The 26,389-nt window shown below is 35.2% G+C and overlaps 1 long non-coding RNA gene across 1 annotated transcript in view; it reads left to right on the forward strand.

The window, feature by feature from the left end:
• The window catches only part of LOC141277897 (uncharacterized), a 134,476-nt gene that overhangs the window by 91,661 nt on the left and 16,426 nt on the right, over positions 1-26,389 (forward strand). The window contains exon 2 of the long non-coding RNA XR_012329770.1: positions 11,075-11,217. This is a non-coding gene — a long non-coding RNA (uncharacterized lncRNA). The remainder of the gene's footprint in view (positions 1-11,074; positions 11,218-26,389) is intronic.

Raw genomic sequence — 26,389 nt, forward strand, 5'->3', positions numbered from 1 at the left:
TTCAAAGCTAAAGTTGAAGCAGGCAAAATAAAAGTACAAGTCAATGAGAAGCAGTTGAGTGAATAGAGTCTTTTGAGAACAAATTGCATTTGTGCTCACAGGTGAATTTAAGCTATCGGTATAATCAAAAGTACAGAGACATTATAAGCTCAAAATCATGTTTTTAAAAATTGTCCCTACAGAGATGAGGTCTTCTCGCTCAAGGTCTCTGACTCGACATATACATTTTTCTCACCTCTTCTGAGACACCATTAAAAGGACACAGTAAATGAATTAAAAGTCATAAATCCATAATAAGAAAAAGAAGGGATTCATGGTGAAGATGGAAAGTAGATAAAAGGATGGAAATGATTAAACCGAAATAAAATATGAAATCTATAATGCAAGAAGTGGGGACTACATAGGCAAGGAAACATGTTTAATGAGACATGCAGAGAACAACAGAGGGTGGGAGTGAAAACACGGTGAAATATTAAAGGATAAATTAATTCCTTTAAAATATAGAGGAAATCATAGATTCCCTATCGATTCCTGCCTCTTCCCAACTTGTGCAGACCAGGAGTTTACCTCCAGGCAGCACATTGGAGAGTTGTTCTCTATAAAAACTGTCAAACAGTTTTGGAAACTAAGACACCTTAGATGGATATTGTCATTCTAGAATAAAGCACCAATAATTCTGGCATCTTTGAGAACCTCAAGGGTAAGGCCAGCATCTCTCTCACTCATACTAAAGCAAGTTTTTTTTAACATCTTCAGGCTTCCTCTCTGTCATCCTCATCTCTCAGTATAAAACATGAAACAACAATTAAAGATGACTAGATATTTGAAGCAAGCCTCCAGCATGAAAATAAAGACCTAGATAAAATTAACCTCAAAAGAAGCAAATATTCATGGAAATGGACATTTTAAAAAATCAAGAAAACCCACCTCTACTCAGAAAAGTTTCAGTAAGTAATATGTGAAGGAAGAAAAGTCAACAGTAAGAAACAACCCAAAAAACTATAAGAAAAAAGAGTCAGGATTTGTTTTAAGGAAGATTAATTAAATTAAAATCAATAGAACAACAACAAAAAAATCAGTAGAACACTGGGAAGATAAAATGAGGACCTCTCCAAGAGCTTAAGCTAAAGGGCATAAAGTGTTAATCCAGAAAATTTAATATCTGACTAGCTAGTTTTCAAGAAAAAAAAGTAGGGGAAAAAAACCAATTAAAAAATTACCAAAGAAATACTGGAAGAATTTCCCCCAATCTTAAATAAAACAGATTACTCTATGTTTTCATATTTAAAGGACACTTTAAGTGCCATTTAGTAAGAATTTGTGAAAGACGTACACCTAGAACTATTATCAATTATTAAAGTACTGAGTATATCAAAACAAGATGCTAGAAAGTTTCACAGAGAAAAAACATCTTTTAAAAGAAACAAGATCAGTCTTGCATCTAATTTTTTCGCAAAATCAATATATCCTAGAAGATAGAGAACAGAATTTTTTAAAGTATGGAGGGAGGGATATATTTAAGAAATTGAAATTATATTTTTAGCCAAAACATGCATCAAGCATGAGTATGAATAAATTTTTTTTTTTAAGATTTGTAAGTTTTATCTTACAAGCATCCTCCATGAGGAAGGTTTTGAAGTTGTACACTAGCAAAACAAGGCTGGGAAACAAGAAGGAAAAAGATGTTGCATACAGGAAATGCTGGTCTTGCTTAAGAGTCCACTTAAAAAATTCTTAGCCATGCTGGAGACCTACAATTAATCTTTCCAAATTTGATCTAGAAGCCAGTTGCTTCTAAGAAGAATGTTTTCAATGTAAGAGAAGAGTATAGTACAAAAGAAGATTAATATTTGTAGGAACTTGGAAGAAGTTAGAAATAAATGTGGTATTGATTTTATCTCTCAATAAGAAAAAATAGAAGGCAATCTCAAATTCCAGGAAAAACAAAAACATGTCCAAGAAAAACATGATCTAAGTATGAAACAAAATAGAATGCGACTTAATATAAACAATTGATAGGCAAGAATGACAGGGAAATAATTTTCTTTGATATTAGAAATACCAGTTTTTGTGTGTGGCATAAGGCTTATAACAGCAGAACTGAAGAGAAGGAAGGGTAACAATAGCACACTGCTTCATCCTTGGTAAAAAATATTCACCTGATCATCATCATGTAAACATTTTGTTGGCTGTCAACTTTTAGAATCAGGATGAAGGACTTGATTTTTGTTATAGAACAGAAATAGGATGTGACAGAATTTGGAAGTAGAACTTGAGTGGAGGAGAGGTTACATTCAGAAAATTAATGTTCTCATCTTAAAAAGCAGCATCTCAAAAGACACCATGGAGTGTTGATGAATTTTAAATGTACAAAATTATCCATAGTTATCCATGTAGTTACAAAGATATCCATTAAAGGAACTAAAATCAGTAATATAACAAAATACAGAAGTAGAAGGAGGAATTATTGAGGTATTTGAATAAACAAAATTCTTATCTATTGGGACAGGAATGTATGAACATCAATAAATAGTGATATTTTTATAACTTGAGGATAATCACAAAATACTGATAACAGAAATATTTCAAAATAATTGCATTTCCTATAAGAATCTGTTCTGTAATTAAGAGTCTGGGCGAGGTGGTTACTTTTATACTACACAGCATAAATTAATTTTTAAAAAGTGTAACAAAAATAAGAAGTGTTTATGGATATGATTAAAATGTTTAATTTCAACATGACCAAGTCCACTGCTTTTATTCTCCACCTTCCACGCTCCCAACACTTACCATCAAAAGTGTTTAGAGTATTCAAACAAATATATGAAATTGAACATTTAGCCATATTAACAATACAAATTTGTTCAGCCACTTAATTTTTTTCTCTTGCTGACTTCACAGCTGTCAATCAACAGGAGAACTCTCCCAACTATTCTAACATCAGCTTCCATACGGTTGATTTTTTTCATCTTTAATGACTCCTGAGGGAGGTAGTAGATTTTTTTAATCAAAATTGATTTCAATATTTTGATCATCTTATTAAGCACACACACAAGAAAGCCACAAAATCTATTTTCTTTCCATCACACCTTCCCTATTCTTAAAGCATTTTTGTCTCTTGAATAATATAATACTATTTACCTTTCCTTCTTCCATTCTAAGGAGTATCAGTAAAAATCGATGTCCACTACTGCAGTGGAACTCAAATGCCATCATATCAATATATTAAGAAGGTAAAATTATTAAAAATACAATAACCTTCATATTTTAAATCATAACTTGTCCATTTATTCTCTGCTTTATTTGTTAACTACATTCCTGATCATTTGGGCTTGTCTTGAAAATTTTATTTTTATGCCCTTTAGCTAAGTCAAATTTATATTTCTGGAATGTAGTTCATTAATTCTAAAACACTGTCAATTTTCAAAAGTGTTTTTGACATGTCCTCGTGTTATGGGAAATTGTCTAGGGGAAAGCTAAAGGGAAAAAAACAGAAAACAGATACTTGGAGTGGATTTTTAAAAATTACTTATTATGGTTACTCATTTCAAACTTTTAACACTTTCATCGAACAGGAAAGCGTGGTTTTATCTAGACTATGATTTTTAGTTGCTCCACTATTTATTAAAAATGAGAAAAACATAGGGTATTCTAAGAGCTACTTGCTTTCTGTGTCAATTAAAAGAAAGCATTTTATTGTCCTTATTTAGAGTAGATAAGATTTATTTTTTAATGTACTGAAATGTATTATAATTTTGTTCCTTTGGTAAATGACTTATTAACGGGAACTGAACCTAAATCCTGAGTAGATTGAGAACATGTCAGTTGTTTTCCTGCCTTGAATTTTGAAAGTTAATTATTTTTGTTTCCCACTAGTTCTTTTTAAAACTGCTCTACTTCTTTCCACGATTATTTTACTGAGAACATTACACTTCATTTTAAAAGCCCTTGGGGGAGAAAGTCTTTTCTATAGGGATTATTTTAAATTTAGTAACATATATTAATGGAAATGAATAAACTGATTGGATATAAGGATGAGAGGACAAAGTATGACAAAACAGACTTTCAGTTTACAGTTATAATATATCTTGTTTAAATGATACTCAATTGCTGCCCTCTCTAACCTGGATTGTGGCAGTCAACTTTTAAATAGCTTTCCCACTGCCAGTGTGTTTCCAAACATGGCCCATCTACCTCACATTCTTATCAGTTATTTATCTATTTCATGAAAACCATTGTGTCATACTCCTGTGCAAAAAATGTGTTAACTCCCAATGATAATGGGGCAAATTCCAATTTTCTTAGCAAAACTAACGAGGCCCTGTAGGGTCTGTACCCAACTGCCTCCGACCTCATTGCCCTTTCCACTCACACCAGATTTCTCAAGAGACCTGTTTGTGCTTTCTCCTTTTTCTTACCGTACACTCACTGCTTAGCACAAGGCAATCTGCCTTCCACTTTTATTATTGTACTGAAATGTCACCAATGACACTTTTCCTTCCTAAAGCACTTTCTTCTGCTGCTTTTGTTGACACAACTTCTGCCTGGTGTTTCCCTGTCTCCTTAGGTGCTCCCTCACTGTCTCCCTTGGGTTGATTCAGTTGCAAGCAACCATTTAAAGGTCGGCAGCTCCTCAAAGCTTAGGGGTCAGCCTTCTCCTCTGGTCCCTGATCTCTTCCTAGGTGATTGTATCCACATCTACAGAACAATGACCATGTACATACAGTTGACTCAGAAATCAGCATCTACACACTAGGCCATTGCACTGGGCGCTGGACCCTATGATCAAACTGCCCACTTGACACATGTCCTTGAATGTTGCAAAAGATCCTCAAAATAAACTTGTCCACAACCTAAATCAGAAACTCGTTCCAAAGCCTAGTCTATTTAATATAAGTTGCTACTTGCTATCCTGTTTTGAGAAGCAAAATGCTCCGGAGCAAGGCTTGATACTTTTCCCTCATCACCCCCTACTCCCTTAACCAGTAAATTAAGGATTTAATTATCTATCCAGGGATTCGCAAGCTGCAGGTCCCAAGTTTTGATATAAGTTAAAAGGGTCAGGACCATCATTTTTTTTTCTTTTAATGAAAAGGAATATAGCAAACTAAAGCTGAAAGAGTTCAGGGTCAATTTTAAGTCACAAATATGTATTTTCATTATAGACTTACACGTGCATGCATACACTGGGTTGAAATGGAAAAGAATATTTCTTATTCTAGACCATGGTCAAAATTTTGTTTCCTCTTCTTCTTTCCACACCTCTATCCACCACCACCATTCTAGTCCAAGTTACCAACAGATCCCTCATGGACCAATAAAATAACCTAATGGATTTACACTATAATCTTAGCACAGTGCCTGGGACATGAGAGCCACTCCATTAATATGAATGAATGACTCTAACTTTACCTTTTCAGTTTCACATCCTACTGGTCTCATTCACAAGCTGTAGTACTTAATCACATCCAACTTCTCTCCATTCTGTAAGTATGTGTGTCACGAGGTGTTATGGGGCTAGGGGGAGCGGGAGTGGGCTCTTGTCTAACACTTGGAAATGAATTGTCCGAGGAGAGACACGTACTGATGTAAGGCAAAAGACTTTATTGAAAAGGGGTGCTCTAGGGGAGAACAGCAGGGTAGGGGAACCCAGGAGGACTGCTCTGCCTTGTGGCTCTCAGTCTCAGGTTTTATGGTGATGGGGTTAGTTTCTGGGTTGTCTCTGGCCAATCATCTTGCTCGTGCCCATATTTGGTCCAACTCAGGGCCCTTTCTGGCACACATATCTCTCAGTTAAGTTGGTTTCCAGTGTGAGGGTTTCTGGGAGGTTGGCCCCTCCTGAATTTCTCCAGTTGGTTTTGGTGGCAGCTTGTCAGTGCTGTGTTCCTTATTGGGACCTCCTGTTGTGAGATGACTCATGCCAGCGTGCCTGACCAGGGCAGGTGGTCTCGATCAAGAGGTCCCTAACAAACATACTCATCCATGCCATACTGTTTTCTCCATTTTATTTTATTTTATTTATTTGTTTAGAGTGAAAGCAGATTTATTCAGGGAGATACGCACTCCATAGACAGAGTGTGGGCCATCTTGGAAGGCGAGAGTCCCCAGGGTACAATTCATAGGCTAACAAGTGGGGAAGGGGAGGGGATTTCCAGGAGCTGTCATGGCGGCTTTGGGCATGTCATTTAGATACTAATGTATTATAATACAATAAGCATATAATGAGGCTCAAGCTTTTGTGGAAGCTGAATCTTCCGCCATCTTCAGCTGTTTCCTGCATTTTATTTTATTTTATTTTTAATTTGTTTTTACTTATTTATTTTTGGCTGCGTTGGGTCTTCGTTGCGGTGCATGGGCTTCTCACTGTGGTGGCTTCTCTTGTTGCAGAGTACAGGCTCTAGGCTCAAGGGCTTCAGTAGTTGTGGCTTGTGGGCTCTAGAGTGCAGGCTTAGTAGTTGTGGCACGCGGGCTCAGTAGTTGTGGCATGCGGGATCTAGGTGCAAGGGCTTCAGTAGTTGTGGCACTCGGGCTTAGCTGCTCCACGGCGTGCAGAATCTTCCCAGACCAGGGTTCGAACCCATGTCCCCTGCATTGGCAGATGGATTCTTAACCACCGCGCCACCAGGGAAGCCCTGTTTCCCGCATTTTAAATGCCAGGTTCCCCTCATACACAACTGAAAATCTGTGAGGGCAAACTGGTCCTGCTCAGCAATGTATCTGGTGAGTCATGCAATAACTGGCAGATAATAAATGCTTCATACATAGCTTTTGAATGAGTGTAGGTATGAATAAAATGGTGTTAGAAAGTTGAATAATTTGAAGGGAGTCAAAACTGTTTACTTGACAACACAATTACACAGCTGGTGGTTTGAAAGTCAAAATAGTTTGTAGGTCTTGCTATGTCTACATATAAAATTTAAAATTCATGGGGCTTCCCTGGTGGCACAGTGGTTGAGAGTCCGCCTGCCGATGCAGGGGACACAGGTTCGTGCCCCGGTCCGGGAAGATCCCACATGCCACGGAGCGGCTGGGCCCGTGAGCCATGGCCGCTGAGCCTGCGCGTCCAGAGCCTGTGCTCCACAACGGGAGAGGCCACAACAGTGAGAGGCCCGCGTACCGCAAAAAAACAAAAAATAAAAACAAATAAAATTCATGCTTCTTTTGAAAAATCAAACTAATTTGCTAAATAACTCAATGGAAAATCTTAGAAATGTACAAAATACTTGCTCGTATGATTTTATAAACTGTTTTGTGCCAAATTCTTAATACTTTTTGCTTTCTCAATGCAATGAGATGTGTGTCTTATTTAAAAGCTTTTTGTTTCTCCATTAAATTATCTTATATTTCCATTTTACCTATATTCTGCCTTTCAAAACCATTACATTAACCTTTACTTTTTAATAAATTTTAATACTAAGGTTGAGAAACATAATTTGAACATTGGAAGCACATAGTATTCTAGACGTTATGATTTTACTGCATAAAAGAAAGAATAAACTGTCCCAAACAATTTTACTTTTAGTCTAGTTCTAAAGCAATTTTCCTGGATTGCAATGAGTAAGGGTTCAAAGACACGTGAGGCCAGTTTGAAGTAACTTAAACTTCATGGATTTAAGACTTTGAATTAACTTCAAATCTTCCCAGAGTAAAATATGCTTTTTTTTTTTTACTCTTTCAAAAATTGCTTTATATTTTTAATTTTTTTTTTTTTTGCAGGTAGGTGTATCAAGGTACATTTAATTTTAAAAATAACTATAGGGGGCTTCCCTGGTGGCGCAGTGGTTGAGAGTCTGCCTGCCGATGCAGGGGACACGGGTTCGTGCCCCGGTCCGGGAAGATCCCACATGCCGCGGAGTGACTGGGCCCGTGAGCCATGGCCGCTGGGCCTGTGCGTCCGGAGCCTGTGCTCCGCGGCGGGAGAGGCCACAACGGTGAGAGGCCTGCGTACCGCAAAAGAAAAAAAAAAAAAACTATAAAACTTTGAGAAATATTTCTGAACATGAATTAGCTCTTACAAAATGATTTTGCAAGTTAGCTGTAAGTAAAGAATATATATTTATATATATATATAAATGTATAATTTTCCTTACACTCTATATGGATTTAAGAATTTATATTATATTATGTTATATATCATGTATTGACAGTGCTCTTATCATCTTAAGAAGTCTACAGGAGACTGAAGAGTAAAAGAATCTACTTGTACAAAACTGATAACTTTCAATGTGTCTGTTTTGTCTTTGTACCTGTTCTTGAGTGCGTAAAACAGTAGTGATTCTAGCTTAAGTGAACAATAGTAATTCAGGAACATTAGGCTCTCTTTAATACATGCAAATGTATGGACTGTTTGTTTAGCATGGCTCAATTCAGCAATTTGGTCAAACGTGTTTCCAACTTTTATGCTTGATCCATTTGTGTCTACATTCTGCTATATCCCGAGTGCCCTCAGTTTTATTATTTGCTTTGATTTTGTTTTTTAAATAAAATTCTGACCACTACACTCCCTTTTAAATTATCCAGTAGCTCCCTAAAGCTTCCAGGATCATGTCCAAGTTTCTTACATGATATGTAAAGTTTTTAACCGTATGGCCCCAATTTTTTATTCCAAACTTTTCTCTCACTAATCCTTGTCATACATTCTGTGTTCCTTTCAACTCCAATCCTGTTTGTCTCCTAAAACAGTTCTACTTCTTTGCCTTTATGCATGGTCTCTGTGGAATGCCCTCCTTTTTACCACAGGATGCACCCAGCTTAATCCTCCAGGGTCAGTAGTGATGGTTCTTCTCTCTGGACCTTTTCTGTTTGTCTCCAGCAGTCAGGCTCAGTGGTTAGGAGCTCTTCGTCTGTTCTCCACAGCACTGTTTCAGATCCTTTATAGCATTGTCACTGCATTACATGGTACTCATTGGATTGCATCACATGACAGTGTTATTCTTTTTCTGCTGCAAATTCCTTGTGGGTAGAGAATTTGCTTTATTCATTTTATATCTAAAATATTCTATTTCTTCTCATATAACGAGCAATGAATCTTTAATGAATTGAATGATGTGTGAGAGAGTAAGAAGAAAAAATTGGGCTTAAAATTACACAGTAATATATCTTATTTCTTACCATTTTCGTAACTTCTGCCTATATTTTATTGATAACCAGGCCTTGAATATACATGACTAGATAATACGTGTCTGACATCTTGGGGAGGCTTGTAGCAAATTAATCTTCTAATTGTTTGTTTATATTGTTCTATTTGATCATCACAACTTAGTCTCCAACATGGAAAAGACAAGGAATTTCATCTACATGACAAATGAATAAACAAGAGATAAATGGGATGTGTTAATAATGGGATTTGTTAATACTCTGTTAAAAACATGACAAATTTTTACTCTCTGTGATAGTAACAAAATGAAATAAGTTGTATTCCTAGAGTTTACTTATAAATTAAACACATTATTACCACTTTATTTCCTTATCTCATCTCTTTAAGAAAAATGTGTTACTTTAAAATGATCTATCAGTATAATTTTATATTGCAAGAACAATAAAATTATTCTTAAGGCAATTAGGGGTTTCGTTGTAATGGCAACTGTAAAAACGGTTTCTCATTCACTGCAGGGTGTGTGGCACAGACCTTTAATACAGCCAATGTCACTAAGAAGTTGAAAATACAGTACTACAGAATCAGTGGAAATCAAACAAACAAGTGTCCATCCTCTTTTCTTTGTCTAACATGTTTGGATATTAGTATTGAAAAAGCTCTGTAACAAGTTGCAAATTATGTGTGAAATGAATCAGCTCTGCTCAGCATACAAGCAGAGAGTATAAAGCTACTTATGCAAATATAGTTCTGCTGTGTTAATTGCTATAGGACTCAGATCACATATGGCAGAAGGATAACCAAATTTAGGTGACTTATACACTGATGTCGCATTGAACTCCCTCCAAATGTCCCTATGAGATAAGAATTGTTATTAGTGCCAATCTTAAAGATGAGGAAATTGAGCAGAAGACCTAAATAACATGGCTAAGCTAGTAAGAGGCAACGTCGGGGTCACCCCTCAGCATGCTGTCCCTAGATCCTGTCCTCTTCACCACTATTCCACCCAGCTTCTGACCAACAAAGTGGCTGTGGGAAATACCAGTGTCCTTAAATAGATGAACCCTGCTGGGACCCCCTTAGAGCAGATACCCCCTGTCTGCAGAGAGCAGAGAGCAGACAGCCCTACCTCACACCAAGTCCTAGAGCCTCTAAGAAGACTCTTCGCTGTTGCTCTGGTGGGCCAGCTCTTAAACACACACAGTTTGTACACCCTACAAAGGGGATTTTTCTCATTCCATAGAATCTATATTACTCAGATCATCCCGAGTAACCCTCAAAATTGATGGCAATCTGTCTGTCTACTCACACATCCCTGGAGAGACAGAAAGACACTTATTTTGCATATATCGTTAAGACTTTTCTTTTCCTCTCTGTAGCCTCTTTGTAGCCCATGGAGCCAAGAGCAGCTGCCCTGAGCCCCTTCCTGCTTATAGTTTTCTTCCTAAGCAGTGCCTGTCCTCACGGTCTCCTCTAGAGTCTTCCCTCTTTCTGTTACCCAGTATCACTTGTTCTGCTAAATACCAAGAAAAAGAAAGACAGAAGTCTTGAAACCTGCCCTGTGCTACGCAATTTCACATACTTTCAGGAATCCAGATATTGGGGAGCTTCCTGATGAACTCACATAGTACACTAGGGGGCACAGCCAATCGGAATTCAGGCCACGCTAACCCCAAAGCCCATTTGCTTCCCACAGTCCCACTAGGAATCATCTTTAAAGGAGGGGAACTTATGTAAAAATATGAAATATTTATAGGTCACATTTATTTTTCCTCTTAAAAATGGAAATCATTGCATTATATTTAATAGGGAAAACACTATATTCCTTCAGCTTAGATTTATTCCTTTTATGGAATAAAATTATGTGTATTAGATAACGGGCACTGTTTTGTAGCCTCTAGCATGTAAATAGCTGAGATTATTTAATATATTACAACTCAAAGTCTGTTTTCTTATCTTTTATTTCTCATCTTTGTATAGTAAGTATGTAAAGTGTCCTCTTCATTTTTGGAAAAAAAGACAAAAAGACCCTCAAGATAATTCCTCCTGTTATAGAAGATGAATTTGAAGGAAAGCATTGGAAATTACTTATTGAAGTTGAAGTTGCAGAGCAGTGACTGAAGGTAGGTGGTGGCATCCATTACCACACTCACCAAACAGTTGCAGAGTGCGCCATCCCACTGGACGTGGCTGTAAGGAGATGGTAAAGATGCGGTGCTTGTCTTCCCCCTATGAAAGTCCTTTCCTTTCTCTTGGCTATAGAACCACCTCTCTTTTGGACTTAAACAGGGGAACAGAGAAGCCTAGAGAAGCCCCACACTGAAATGTTCTCGCAAACGTCTCTAGGTGTTCCAAACAGCAATCTGCTGTGTTGAGTTGGCTCCTGGGGCCTTGAGGTGCCAACCTAATGCAGGTGTATTGAACAGAGAAGCCTTACTCCCCAACTCTTAGAATGAACACCTTCCAAACCCATGAGCTTGAGTCTGTGGCTTAAGTTGCTCAAATAAATGCATGGCCTACAGACATATTTCATGCTTTCCTATACTATGCTAATTAGATAGCGAATTCAAGTTAATATGCTAATGACCAACAAGAACTTAAGGTTTCATGGTGTTCAAATAATGTTCACATTTATACAGGGGCTTCTGCCTAAGTTCAAAAGAACAAATAATGTAGAGGTTGTACAGGAGGCCAGGCTTAAAGTAAGTTTGTCATTTTCAGCTTTATATACATTTAATGCAAGAGTTGATTATAGGAGGTGATGGTATCCATGTGTGAACAATATTCAATATTATGGCCACACAAACACACTCAGGCATACACACTTCTTATAGTAATTAACTCAAAGCGCCCAATATGTTCAATCTCCTATAAAATAGGAGATTGATTGATCAAAATACTCATATGTATGAATCAGAGGTAAGTATATAAGTGGTAGTAATCTAAGTGATGTTAGAAGTAATAATTGCTATTATTATTATGTTATTAGAAACGCTTCCTCTTTAAAAACTATATAAAAGGATGCTATAATTTTGTGTGTGTGGTTTTTCTTTTAAGTCAAGAATCTTCTTCAGCATAGTGATATATAGACCTCAATTGTTAAATTATGGTGTTTCACAGGGTTGGATATATATCACAGGGAGGGTGGGGAAGATCCATGAAGTTGTAATGCTAACCAATAATAATTGTGTTACATTATCACTTTAATATGGTTTTATTCACAGTTCTTTTACAACATGTTCAAAAATATTTCAAGCAGGCTGAAAAGTATAAGTAGGCAACAATATAAAAATTATTCAGATTTGTCCAATTTCAATGTTATTTTTTGTGATTTCAAACTTTACATGTAATATCTTAGAAAGTGGAACACACTGATATTATACTGGAAATATCATAAAATATGGTCCCTATCCTGAGGGTCTTGGTGCTTTAGTTTGAGAGAAATATGCGTAAAAGAGAAGGGTATGGAATTCAGTGTGATAGGAATACAGTATAATATTAGAAGCATGTGCTAAGTGTAGAGGTGAAGCAAGTGGGATACAATCTACTCTCCTCCATCAGCAATGAAGAGTAACCATTATTCCTCCCCAACTCAATCTGCGTTCAACTCCCAGCAGTTTCTACCCTCTGGGAAAAAAGATTGAGTTTGACACTTTCTAAAATCCATACTCTCCAGCATCATCAGATATCCTTCACTGTCCCCTCACACTAACTTGAAATTTGTATGCTGTTGAAGCCCCTTCTTCCACATTTGTCTGTGTTTTCAGATTGACCTGTTGTACTTTCCATTAAGTACCTACTGGCAATTTTATTGTTCTACTGTCAGGGCCATTTGAGGCACCGATTCCTTTATTCTGCTTTTACCTCATAGATGATGATACTGAATGGTGTCGTAGCTGTTGGTAGTTTGTATTTTTAGGTTCAGGAGAAATTCTTGTCACCTGGCTTTTTTGTAGATGTTATTTACAGGTGTTTCTGTCATTACTCTTACTCTGTTACTGTTTGTTCATCAGCGTCCCATAATCCTTCATTTAATTTTTTTTTATTCATTTAATTCTAAGGGTTAGATTTACACATTTGGTCAAAGCTGTTTACCAGTCTAGGAGCAGAAGTTTTTAAGTATCATTACTCTTTTCTCTGTAGGCAACAATTAGAAATTGACATCATTCCCACAAGGAAAAATATAACTTCTTAAAAAAGAATATTTTATACAATTTTGTAGTGCAACTACAACTAAATAGGCCATTTAATCATTTTAATCCAACAAAAAACATTTTAAGAAAAATAACAAAAAGAAAAAAATGGAGGTAGATTACGCTTTGTAGTGATAAGGCATTTCTTCTGGGAACCTAAACACTTTAAAATAAATGCAGTTAAATGTTGAAAAATTATGCATTATAGCCTGAAAATAAAAATCTACAGTACTACAAAATTCATGATCCTTTACACGCCCGACATAAAACCTTGGCATCGGCTGCCATGGTTGCAACCTAAGTCATACTTTCAAACGAGCCTTATGAGTTATAAAGTCTCTCATAAAAACACAGCATTTTTTTTTAGTGACCAGAAAATGAAAACCTAGCTCTCTTCAATTCACCTCTATCCTTTTTCTCTTAATTTTATTAATGGCCCAAAGTGGGGATTAATGGAAAGTATAGTATGGCTCCATGATGGCAATAGACATTTGTTTTCTATGAAGTTAATTCATTTTCCAACAATAACAAAGCATTTTCCAATAGCGGACTAGGAAAACAGAGGGGTTCTTTATATTCCAGCAGGATTTTTAGGTCTGTGCTCCTTTTAGATATCACTGAAATTAATATTGCCTGACAGCTTTAAGACTTGAGGGCTGATTAAGCTAGACAAGTGGTGGGAATAACAATGAGTTGTTCTTTATGGATAATTGGAACTGTGGTAACTTTTTCACTTGACATTCGGCATAGCCTGTTGGATGGAGTGTAACTGGGAATGGAATATTTGATCTCTTTGAGGAAAGTATAGTATTTTATTCATTTTTAAATGCTCAATACCTAACAAAAAGCCTGGCACAGAATAAAAGCTAAAAATATTTGTTGCATTCAGACTGAATAAGTAGATGAATGAGTGCATGAACTAATAAATAGAATTCACTTTTCACAAAGGAAACATTATCCTCTTCATCTATCCAGATATTGAACATAGTCCTTGGCAACTTGCTATCTGATATCCAATATACGATCACTTAAAGTAGAGTAGTCTACTTTGAGAATGCTGAATTTTGTGGTTAGAATGAACATAACCCCTGTAAGGCACCGTGCCACGCATAAAACAGAAAACAATACTGTGGAAAAATATTTTTCCCCCGAATGTTTCCTGTGCCCACATTCTATTTTAAAACATGATTGATGACCAATTTTGCTGAAGAAAGCTTAAAATAGAGAATTTGACAATTCAGCTTCTCGTATTTCTTTCCAACAGATGGCTGCTTTTCTGTTTGGAGTACCGTCATTTCTTCTTTGTCAGATGAAATTCAATGTAATAAGAGATTAGATTTCTCTTCTTTTCTCTTGATTTTTAGTACTGCAAAATTACTAAAGAAAAATTCAACACATAGGGAAAATTCGTTCAAAATGAATAATAACACTATGTTGCAGTTTAATTAGGGCCATACTCCTTTGAGAATGGCAAGCAGATATTCTGCATTTATAAGCAGCTTTGTACAAATCCAAATGACCTGGAGGCGAAGACTACATGAATCAATTACATTCACTAAATATCCCAAATCTCAGTTTTGTCCAAAGGTTCAAATACCTCACAAAAGCTGTCAAAAAGTCACAAGACACTGTAAATCTAAAATCTTATTTTTTGTTCACATCGTGAGCTAGAAATACTAACTGGCACCAAAAAGTACAAAAAATGAACAAGAAAAGGAGACAAAAAAATAAGTAGATTATTTTATCTGAGTAGCAAATAAGCTAGCTACACACAGGTGTGAAGTTTATTTTCCAAGGGGTAAAAATTTTAACATTAAATTCTAATGGAAAGATAAATAGTTTGTTCATGCTTTAAACTATATCAAAAAAAAAAAAAGACCAACACCCATGGCAACAGCAATAACCAAAGAGGTTAACATTTAACCTACATAATTTCACACTGTTTTAGATTTTCAAAAAATTATATTTTTTGTTAATGTTCCCCTAAATGCCTATTTTATGTATTCAGCCATGTCAGAAATTTACTTATTTATTTTTAATTTTTTTTCAATACCACAATAAGTTTAGTGAACATCCATCATCTCATATAGATACAAAACTAAAGAAGTTTAAGAAGTTGTTTTTCCTTGTGATGAGAACTCAGGATTTACTCTCTTAACAAATTTCATATATAACATATAGCAGTGTTAATTATGTTTACCATGTTGTACATTACATGCCTAGTACCTATTTATCTTATAACTGGAAGTTCGTACTTTTTGACTGCCTTCAACCAATTCCCCCTCCCCCAGCTCCTGTCTCTGGTAACCACAAATTTGATCTTTTTTCCTATGAGTTTGTTGGTTTGTTTCTGAAATATAATTGACCTACAACACTGTTAGTTTCTGTTACATTTGATATTTCTATACAATTCAAAATGATCACCATGATAAGTCTACTTACCATCTGTTACCATACAAAGATACTACATAATTATTGACTATATTCTTCACACTGTACATTTCATACTTGTAACATTTATTTTGCAGCTGGAAGTTTATACCTCTTAATCTCCCTCATCTCCAACTCCCTCCCCTCTGTCAACCATTACTGTCATAGATACAGAGAGTCTGTAACTGTTTCTCTTCTGTTATGTTTTGTTCATTTGTTTTGTTTTTCTAGATTCCACATGTAAGTGAAATCATATAGTATTTGTCTTTCTCTGTCTGACTTATTTCACTTACAATAATACACTCTAGGTCAATCCATGATGTCATAAATGACAAGATTTTATTCGTTTTTATGTCATATTATGTCATATATATATCACATTTTATTTATCCATTCCGTATCTTGACTATTGTAAATAATGATGCAATGAACATGGGAGTGTATATATCTTTTCTAATTAGGATTTTAATTTTCTTCAGATAAATACCCAGGAGTGGAATTTCTGTATCATATGGTAGTTCTATTTTGAATTTTTTGAGGAACTTCCGTATTGTTTTCCATAGTAGCTATACCAGTTTACATTCCCACCAACAGTGCCCAAGGGCTCCTTTTTCTTCATATCTTCGCCAACACTTATTATTTGTTGTCTTTTTGTTAATAGCCATTCTGACATATGTGAAGTGGTATCTCATTGTGGTTTTTTTTTTTTTTTTGCGGTACGCGGGCCTCTCACTGCTGTGGCCTCTCCCGTTGCGGAGCACAGGCTCCGGACACGCAGGCTCAGTGGCGATGGCTCACGGGCCCAGCCACTCTGCGGCATGTGGGATCTTCCTGGACCGGGGCACACACCCGTGTCCCCTGCATTGGCAGGCGGACTCTCAACCACTATGCCACCAGGGAAGCCCTCTCATTATGGTTTTGATTTGCATTTCCCTGATGATTCGTGATGTTGAGCATCTTTCATGTGCCTGTTGACCATATGTATGTCTTCTTTTAAAAAAATGTTTGTGTGTGTGTGTGTATACACACACACACATATATCTGAAAAAAAATTCAAAAAGATACATGCACCCCAGTATTCATAGCAGCATTATTTACAATAGCCAAGATATGAAAGCAGCTAAAGTGTCAGTAAACAGGTGAATGGATATAGAAGAAGTGGTATATATATATGGAATATTAGTCAGCCATAAAAAAGTGAAATTTTGCCATTTGCACCAACATGGATGGACCTGGATGGTATTATGCTTGGCAAAATAAATCAGAGGAAGACAGAGGAAGACAAATACTGTATGTTATCACTTATATATGGAACATAAACAATAAAACAAATGAATGAATATAACAAAACAGAAAAAGACTCACAGATATAGAGAACAAACTAGTGGTTACCAGTGAGAAGAGGCAAAGGGGGGGCAAGATAGGAGTAGGAGAGCAATAGGTATAAACTACTATGTATAAAATGAATAAGCCACAAAAATATATTGTACAGCACACAGAATATAGACAATATTTTATAATAACTTTAAATGGAGTATGATCTATAAAAATATTGAATTACTATGCTGTATACCTGAAACTAATATATTGTAAATCAACTATACTTCAGTTAAAAAAAAAAATTCAATCTAGTTTAAATGTGAAAAGAAATTGGAAATAAATAAAACTGTTACTGTTTGCAGTTGACATGATATTAAGAAAATCCTATAGATGCCACAGAAAAATCTACTAGAACTCAATGAATTTGGTAAAATTGCAGGACACAAAATTAATATACAGAAATCTGTTGAATTTCTATATACTAACAATGAAATGTCAACTTGCAACAGCAATTAGTTGGAACAAATTCATACTTTAACATCTCCTTGAGGTGATTATGATTCCCATAACTCTAAAGGGCCTCTGTCGAATAATTAGAATAAAATATTTTGCCTGACACCAAAACCTGGATCATTTCTCTTACAGCCAATTATACGTGCTAAATAGACAATTTTTCCTTTATAATTGGTCTGGGAGTACATCAGACCACTATTTTCAAAGTGGGTAATAGTAAAAGTGTCACTTTCTCACCTTTTTTGATCTCTCATGTTTGTAATCTGAAGCTGGTATCATGCCTTGTACATGAGACATATTCATTAAATTTCTGTTGAATTGAACTGCTTACAAAATATAATCCCAAGACGTTTTTATGCAATGGATTATTTCACCATAAGCATTTTTTTTCTCTCTTCTCCACAGGGTAAGATAAGACAGAAAGTAGTTCATATCCAGATGATAAATATGTATAAATTTTATGTTTTGTGTTTAGTATGAAGGAGAAATCTTCATCATTATCAAATGTTGCAAACAAAGTAACAAAGTTTTCTGAAAGGTTTTAAGAGAAAATTTTCAGTTAAGTAGAAAATTTCATACAAAATATTGTGATATATTTTTAAGTTCCCTTTTCTGTTAAAAGAGAAAAGTCAACAGGTCAAGAGAGAGTGAAAATTCATTTTTTAAATTCTTCTCTATGCTCCAAACACATCAGATTGATACACAGAATATTTTTAAAGTAAATGACATAGAACAAGTAAAGATAAGATTAATATCACCTTGGATCAAGTGTTACACAGAGAGAAGGGGGCATTAACTATCAGCTAATTAAAAACAAGTAGAGAATGTTAAAAACTAGGCTCCTTGCAAAGACATATGCATCCCCATGTTCATTACAGCATTATTTACAATAGCCAAGATATGGAAACAATCTAAGTGTTCATCACTAGATGAATGGATAAAGAAAATGTGCTGTATATATATATATATATATATATGTATGTATGTATACACACACACATATATATATACACAATGGAATATTATTTGGCCATAAAAAGGATGAAATCTATGTTGTCATTTGCAACAACATGGATGGATCTTGAGGGCGTTATGCTAAGTAAAATAAGACAAATATCATTATAATCTCAATTATGTGTAGAATCTAAAAAGAAAAACAACAAATAAAAAAACAAGGTCATAGATACAGAGAACAGATTAGTTGGCACCAGAGGCAGGGGGTTGGAAGTGGGTGAAACAGATGGAGTCAAAAGGTACAAACTTCCAGTTATAAAGTAAATGTCATGAGGACATAATGTACAGCATGGTGACTGTAGTTAATAATACTGTACTGCATATTTGAAAGTTGCTAAAAGAATAGATTTTTATTTATTTATTTATTTTGGGCTGTGTTGGGTCCTCATTGCTGCGTGCAGGTTTTCTCTACTTGGGGCGAGCGGGGGCTACTCTTCCTTGCGGTGTGCAGGCTTCTCATTGCAGTGGCTTCTCTTGTTGCAGAGCACGGGCTCTAGGCATGTGGGCTTCAGTAGTTGTGGCACACAGGCTCAGTAGATGTGGCTTGCAGATTCTAGAGTGCAGGCTCAGTAGCTGTGGCACACGGGCTTAGTTGCTCCATGGCATGTGGGATCTTCCCAGACCAGGGTTTGAACCCACATCCCCTTCATTGGCAGGCAGATTCTTAACCACTGTGCCACCAGGGAAGCTGCAAGAATAGATCTTAAAAGTTTTCATCACAAGAAAAAAATTCTGTAACTATGTGAGCCGACGGATATTAATTAGACTTACTGTGGTGATCATTTCACAATATATACAAATATCAAATTATTATGTTGTACACATGAAACTAATATAATGTGGTATGTCAATTACACCTCAATAAAAAAATTGACTCTTAAATGGGCTAATAAGGCCAAAAGTACCCTGTTTGTGGTGGAGAACTAAGAAAAATCTACTACATAAGATAAGGAGTTTCAGGGCTTTCCTGGTGGCGCAGTGGCTGGGCGTCCGCCTGCCGATGCAGGGGACGTGGGTTCATGCCCTGGTCTGGGAGGATCCCACATGCCGCGGAGCGGCTGGGCCTGCACGTCCGTAGCCTGTGCTCCGCAGTGGGAGAGGCCACAATGGTGACAGGCCCGCGTACCGCAAAAAAAAAAAAAAGGAGTTTCAGTCAACCTTTCCAGACCTTGAAACAAATAGAAAAATGTATGTGATTTCTCCTCTGCACTGTAGGGTTTATAAAGCTGTGAGAGAAAGAAATGAGATCAGCACCCAAGACTTGGGCATTCACCTTCCACGCTCAATAATTGTATTGTGACTTTCCCTAAGTATCTGCTGGACAGAAACCCCAAGGTCCTGTCCTGGCCCGGTTCTGAGCTCTAAGTGGCCGGGTGGAGTAACTAATATCCTTATCAGGAAAGGTGAATTCAGAGAGATTGTGAGGACTTCCACACAAAAGCCCTTTAACTAAAATTGTAAAGTGCCACGATAGATGCTAACACTAAAGAAAATCAGCAAAGAGAAGAATCTTTTCTCATTACATGCAATTAATTGAGTAATCTGAAAATTACTTTAAAATAAATATTATACATACACAGACATAAGGAGACACCAATGAAAAGATGAAGGAGTGTCTTGACCAACCTGAAAATCTAAATTTTAAAAGTTATTGAAAAAAGTGTACTTATAATCAATCTATTAATTAATTAATTTACACATGAATATTTAAAATCACATATTACACAAATACATTAATTTGGAATATTACATTTTCACTCATATTAACTAAAATAATTTAATACAAAGTTGTCACATGTGTCTTCAAATATATAACAAAAGAGAGTTTTGTCTACTCGGAAATATAAATGATGAAGCATGTAGATAAAAGTCAACTATTCAATTACAAAATTTATTTAATTTAGTTACATGTAAATATTCACATTGCATATTATATAAAATAATTGAAAATAGTCCTCTGTCCACTCATATTTCACAAAACAAATGTTCTCCAATGTCTCACATGCATTTTTAACATCTCTTTTCTCATTGACTTAAAGACAGTTATCACTATTAAACAGTTTTACCTAGCCCATCATCTTCAGTTATATCTTCATTATTTGAAATACAGTACATTTCTATTACTGTATTATCTTATTCCTAAAAATTGTATCCTGAGTCACAGGTACTCATTCCCAACACACTAGCAGTTTGTTGTTTTTCATGTCTTATAGGTCTTTACTTGTGATTTATATAACATAAAAAAATCAGCATATTCTTTTTATGTGGATCTTAAAAGTTTTCCAGCTCTTCTTCATTGGTAATAGTATCATTATGATTTCATCACATATATACGTGTAATGTTTTTAGTCTAATATTCTTCTCCCTTATAAAAGATGTTAGACTTTATTAAAAACTTGACAATATGGTAGACACCCAAACCAAAATGCACTGCTACCAAATGCTTAGGTGGTAAACAAACTACACTAAGAATATATTTAAATATCTGGGGGGCAGTCACAATTAGGGCAAATCTTAAGAGCCAAACTGGCTGAAACCACAAAAGAAGATCTGGGATTCCTGAAATAGCTATATTCTCAGTGAAGCCTGAGTAAGAAAAAAAATGCCCTCTGTACAAAGAGGAGTAACAGGAACCAGGCTTTCTCTGATCTAAGAGCAACTACCATTAATATTACCACTAATATGACTGAAACAAATGACTATGAGCACCACTTCTACTCCAGTATGATTGTCTATGCTACCAGTCTAATACTACAGTAAGTACTACTACTAATATATTGTCATAATCATAATCATATGTATAAGCAGAAGTATAGAACACATAGGAAACAAGACATTATAGATGAGAGTCAACAGAGAATAAAACAACAAACTTAGTCACTCTGCTCATGACTTCTGATAATGAGATGATCAGGTAGAATTTAAGATAGTTATGTATGAAATATATGTTTCCTAAAAATATTTTTTCTGAAAAAATAACAAAGGGGTGATAAAAAGAAATATAAAACAGACCAAGCAGATTTTTTTCGGCTGTATTGAGGTATAGCTGACAAATAAAATTGTATATTTTTAAAGCGTACTTGAGATGATTTGATATATGTATATACTTTGCACAATGATTCCCATAAAAGATTAACACATCCACATCTCTCATCGATACCTTTGTGTGTGAGGGGTGAGAAGACTTAAGATCTACTCTATTAGCAAATTTTAGGTACACAACAAAATTTTATTAATTATAGTCATCATGAGGTATATTAGCTCTCCAAAGCTTATTCATCTTATAACTGAAGCCTTGTACCCTTTAACCAGCATCTTCCAATCTCCTTTAGGTGTCAGTTCCTGGTAACTGCCATTTTACTCTCTGTTCCAGTGTGAAATATTTTTAAAGTTAGATTCCACATATGAGATCATAGAATATTTGTCTTTGTCTGACTGACTTATTTAGCTTAGCATAGTGTCCTCTAAGTTCATCATATGTACCTCTAATTTTATCCAAATGACTGTGTATTCTTCCTTCTTGTAGCTAAATTATATATGTATATCTCACATCTTCTTTATCTATTCATCTGTCAGTGGACCCATAGGTTGTTTCCATATCTGGACTATTGTGAATAATATTGTATTGCACATGGGCATACAGGTATCTCTTTGAGATACTGGTATCATTTCCTTCAGATATAACCCAGAAGCATGATTGCTGGATAATACAGTAGATAAGCTGTTTTTTTTGTTTTCTGGGTTTTTTTGTTTTGTTTTGTTTTGTTTTAGAACCTGCATTCTGTTTTCCATAGGAGCTGTATCATTTTGCATTCCCACCAATAGTGAGTAAGGGTTCACATCCTCACCAACAACTTGTTATCTCTTGTCGTTTTGATAATAAAGCTATCCTAAGGGGTGTGAGGTGATAGCTCATTGTGGTTTTGACTTACATTTCCCTGATGACTAGTGATGTTGAGCACATATTCATGCACCCGATGGCTATTTCTATGTCTTCTTTGGAAAATTTTTTATTTAGGTTCTTTGCCCTTTTTTAATCAGTTTTTTTGTGTGTTTGTTTGGGAGTGGGTTGGTTTGGTTTGGGAGTTTTGTTTTTGTTTTGATTTTTGGTGTTGACGTTTATAAGTTTTAGGGAGTGTGATGCCTCTCCAACATTTTCCTTTTCCTCAAGATTGCTTTGTCTATTCAGGGTCTTTTGTGGTTCTATACAAATTTTTTTACTGTGAAAAATGCCACTGAAATTTTGATAGATATTTCACTGAATCTATAGATGGCTTTGGGTAGTATACACATTTTAACAATATTAATTCTTCCAGTCCATGAACATAGGTATCTTTCCATTTATTTGTGTTAGCCTCAATTTCTTTCATCAATGTCTTATAGGTTTTAGTGTAAAGGTCCTCCTGGGTTGAACTTATTCCTAAATATCTTATTGTTTTTAGTGGTACTGAAAATGAGATTATTTTCTTGATTTCTCTATTAGTTCATTGTTAGTGTTTAGAAACACAACCAATTTTTCATATTGATTTTATATCCTGCAACACTATCAATTTATTTATTGATTATAACAGTTTTTTGTGGGGGTGGAGACTTCAGGCTTTTTTATATGTAAGATTATGTCATCTGCACACAGACAGTTTTACTTGTTTCTTACCAACTTGAATATATTTTATTTATTTTTCTTATCTAATTGCTCTGGCTAGGAATTCTACCACCATGTTGAATAGAAGTAGCAAGAGTGGGCATCATTATCTTTTTCCTGATCTTAGAGGAGAATCTTTAAGTTTTTTGCCATTGATTATGATGTTAGCTATGGACTTGTCATATATGCCCTTTATTATATTGAGGTACATTTCCTCTATACCTAGGTTGTTGAGAGCTATTATCATGAAAGGATGTTGAATTTTGTCAAATGATTTCTCTGCATGAACTGAGGTGATCATATGAGTTTTATCTTCCATTTTGTTAACGTGGTGTATCACCTTGATTGATTTGCATATATTGAAATATACTTCATCTGAGTGATAAATCCATGATCACGGTGTAGGCTCTTTTTAATGTGGTGTTGAATACGGCTCAACAATATCTTGTGAGGATATTTCCATCTAAGTACAATACATTAGAGATTTTGAACTGCAATTTTTTTCTTCTTATAGTGCCTTTATCTGGCTTTGAATGAGGATAATGCCAGCCTCATAAAATGAATTTGGAAGTGATCTTCCTCTTCAGTTTTTAAGAAGAGTTTGAGAAGAATTGATATTAAGTCTTTAAATGTGTGATATAATTCAACAGTGAAGCCTTCAGGTTCTGGTTTTCTTTGTTAGGAGATTTTAATTACTGCTACAAACACCTTACGATTATTTGTTTCTTCATATTTTCCATTTATTCATGTTAAGCGTTTGTGGGTTGTATGTCTTTCGGAAATTATCTTTTTTTTTTTTGATTATCCAATTTTTTGGTATATAGTTGTTCATAGTAGTCTCATGTAATTCTTTGCATTTGTATTAGTTGCAATGTTTTCTCTTTCATTTCTGATGTTTAAATTTTGAGTGTTCTCTCTTTTTTTTATTAGTCTAGCTAAAGGTTTGTCAATTTTGTTTTTCTTTATATAAACAACAGCTCTTATTTTTGTTGATCTTTTCTATTGTTTTTCTGATCTTTATTTTATTTCTGCTATGATCTTTGTTATTTTCATCCTTCCGCTAATTTTGGGCTTGGTTGCTCTTCTTTTTCTACTTCCTTGAGACACAAAGTTAGGTTATTTATTTGCAATCTTTCTTTTTTCTTCTGTGTGTGTCTATTACTGTAAACTTTCCTCTTAGAACTGCATTTGCTGATCCCATAATTTTTGGTATGTTATGTATTCATTTTTATTTCAAATTTTTAAAATTTAATCTTTGACCATTGGTTGTTCAGGAGTATATTGTTTAACTTCCCTGTATTCATGAATTTTCAAGTTTTCCTCTTGTTATTAAGTTCAGGTTTTATACCATTATGGTTAGAAAAAATACTTAGTTGGACTACAACTCTTAATTTTGTTAAGACGTATTCTTTGACATAATATATGATCTATTCCTGGAAAATATTCCATGTAGCCTTGTAAAAGACTTCTATTTTGCAGCTGTGGTTTAGAATGTTCTGTATATGTCTTTAGGTCCCTTTGATCTAAAGTATAACTCAAGTCAAAAGATTTCCGTATTGATTTTGTTTTTGTCTGGATGATCTATCCACTGTTGAATGTGGGTCTTAAAATCCACTTCTATGATTGAATTATTGTCTAATACTTTCTTTAGAGCTGTTAGTATTTGCTTAGTATATTTAGGTGACCTGTTGTTGGGTACATACATATTTGCATTGTTTTAGAGTTAGGTGATTAATACACCACCATATTACAGTAAAATAGTATTATAAATTTGCTTATATACTTACTTTTACCAGTGTGTTGTATATTTTTGAATGTTTTCATGTTACTAATTAGCATCTGTTCATTTATTCTTGAGGAATTTCTTCCAGTGGTTCTTGTAAGTCAGTTCTAGTGGTGATAAATTTTCTCACATTTTCTTTGTCTGGGAAAGTCTTTTATCTTTTGGACAACTTTGCTGGGTAAAGTATTTGGTTTGCAGTTTTTTCTTTCAGCATTTTGAATATAACATCCAAATTTCTCTTGGCCTACAAAGTTTCTGCTAAGGAATCTGCTTATAGCTTTATATCTGGGAGATATTCATTTTGTAATGAGTCATATTGGGGACATATTGTCATATGTCCCCATATAGCATATGACATATAAGCTTCATGAATTTGGATGTTTAAATCTTTCCAAATCAGCCATTTCTTTTTTTTTAAAATAGATCTTTATTGGAGTATAATTGCTTCACAATACTGCGTTAGTTTCTGTTGCACAACAAAGTGAATGAGCCATATGCATACATATATACCCATATCCTCTCCCTCTTGAGCTTCCCTCCCACCCTCCCTATCCCACATCTCTAGGTCATCGCAAAGCACCGAGCTGATCTCCCTGTGATATGCTACTGCTTCCCACTAGCTATTTTACATTCAGTAGTGTATATACGTTGATGCTACTCTCACTTCGTTCCAGCTTCCCCCTCTGCCCCCTGCATCCTCAAGTTCATTCTCTATGTCTATGTCTTTATTCCTGCCCTGCCACTAGCTTCATCAGTACCATTTTTTTTTTGGATTCCATATATATGTGTTAGCATACGGTATTTGTTTTTCTCTTTCTGACTTACTTCACTCTGTATGACAGACTCTAGGTCCATCCACCTCACTAAAAATAACTCAGTTTTGTTTCTTTTTATGGCTGAGTAATATTCCATTGTATATAAGTGCCACATCACAGATTGAGAAAATACAAGAAATGTTTAACAAAAATCCAGAAGAACTAAAAAACAAACAGATATGGACAACACAAGAACTGAAATGAAAAATACACTAGAAGGAATCAATAACAGAATAACTGAGGCAGAAGAACAAATAAGTGAGCTGGAAGACAAAATGGTGGAACTATCTGCTGAGGAGCAGAATAAATAAAGAAGAATGAAAAGAATTGAAGGCAATCTCAGAGACAACACTAAACACACCAACATTCAAATTATAGGGGTCCCAGAAGAAGAAGAGAAAAAGAAAGGGTCTGAGAAAATTTTGAAGAGATTATAGTGGAAAACTTCCCTAACATGGGAAAGGAAATAGTCACCCAAGTCCAGGAAGCACAGAGAGTCCCATACAGTATAAACCCTAGGAGAAACACATCATGATACATATTAATCAAACTAACAAATTAAATTCAAAGAAAAAGATATTAAAA

This window comes from Tursiops truncatus, chromosome 2 (genome assembly GCF_011762595.2).
Source record: "Tursiops truncatus isolate mTurTru1 chromosome 2, mTurTru1.mat.Y, whole genome shotgun sequence".
NCBI lineage: Eukaryota > Metazoa > Chordata > Mammalia > Artiodactyla > Delphinidae > Tursiops > Tursiops truncatus.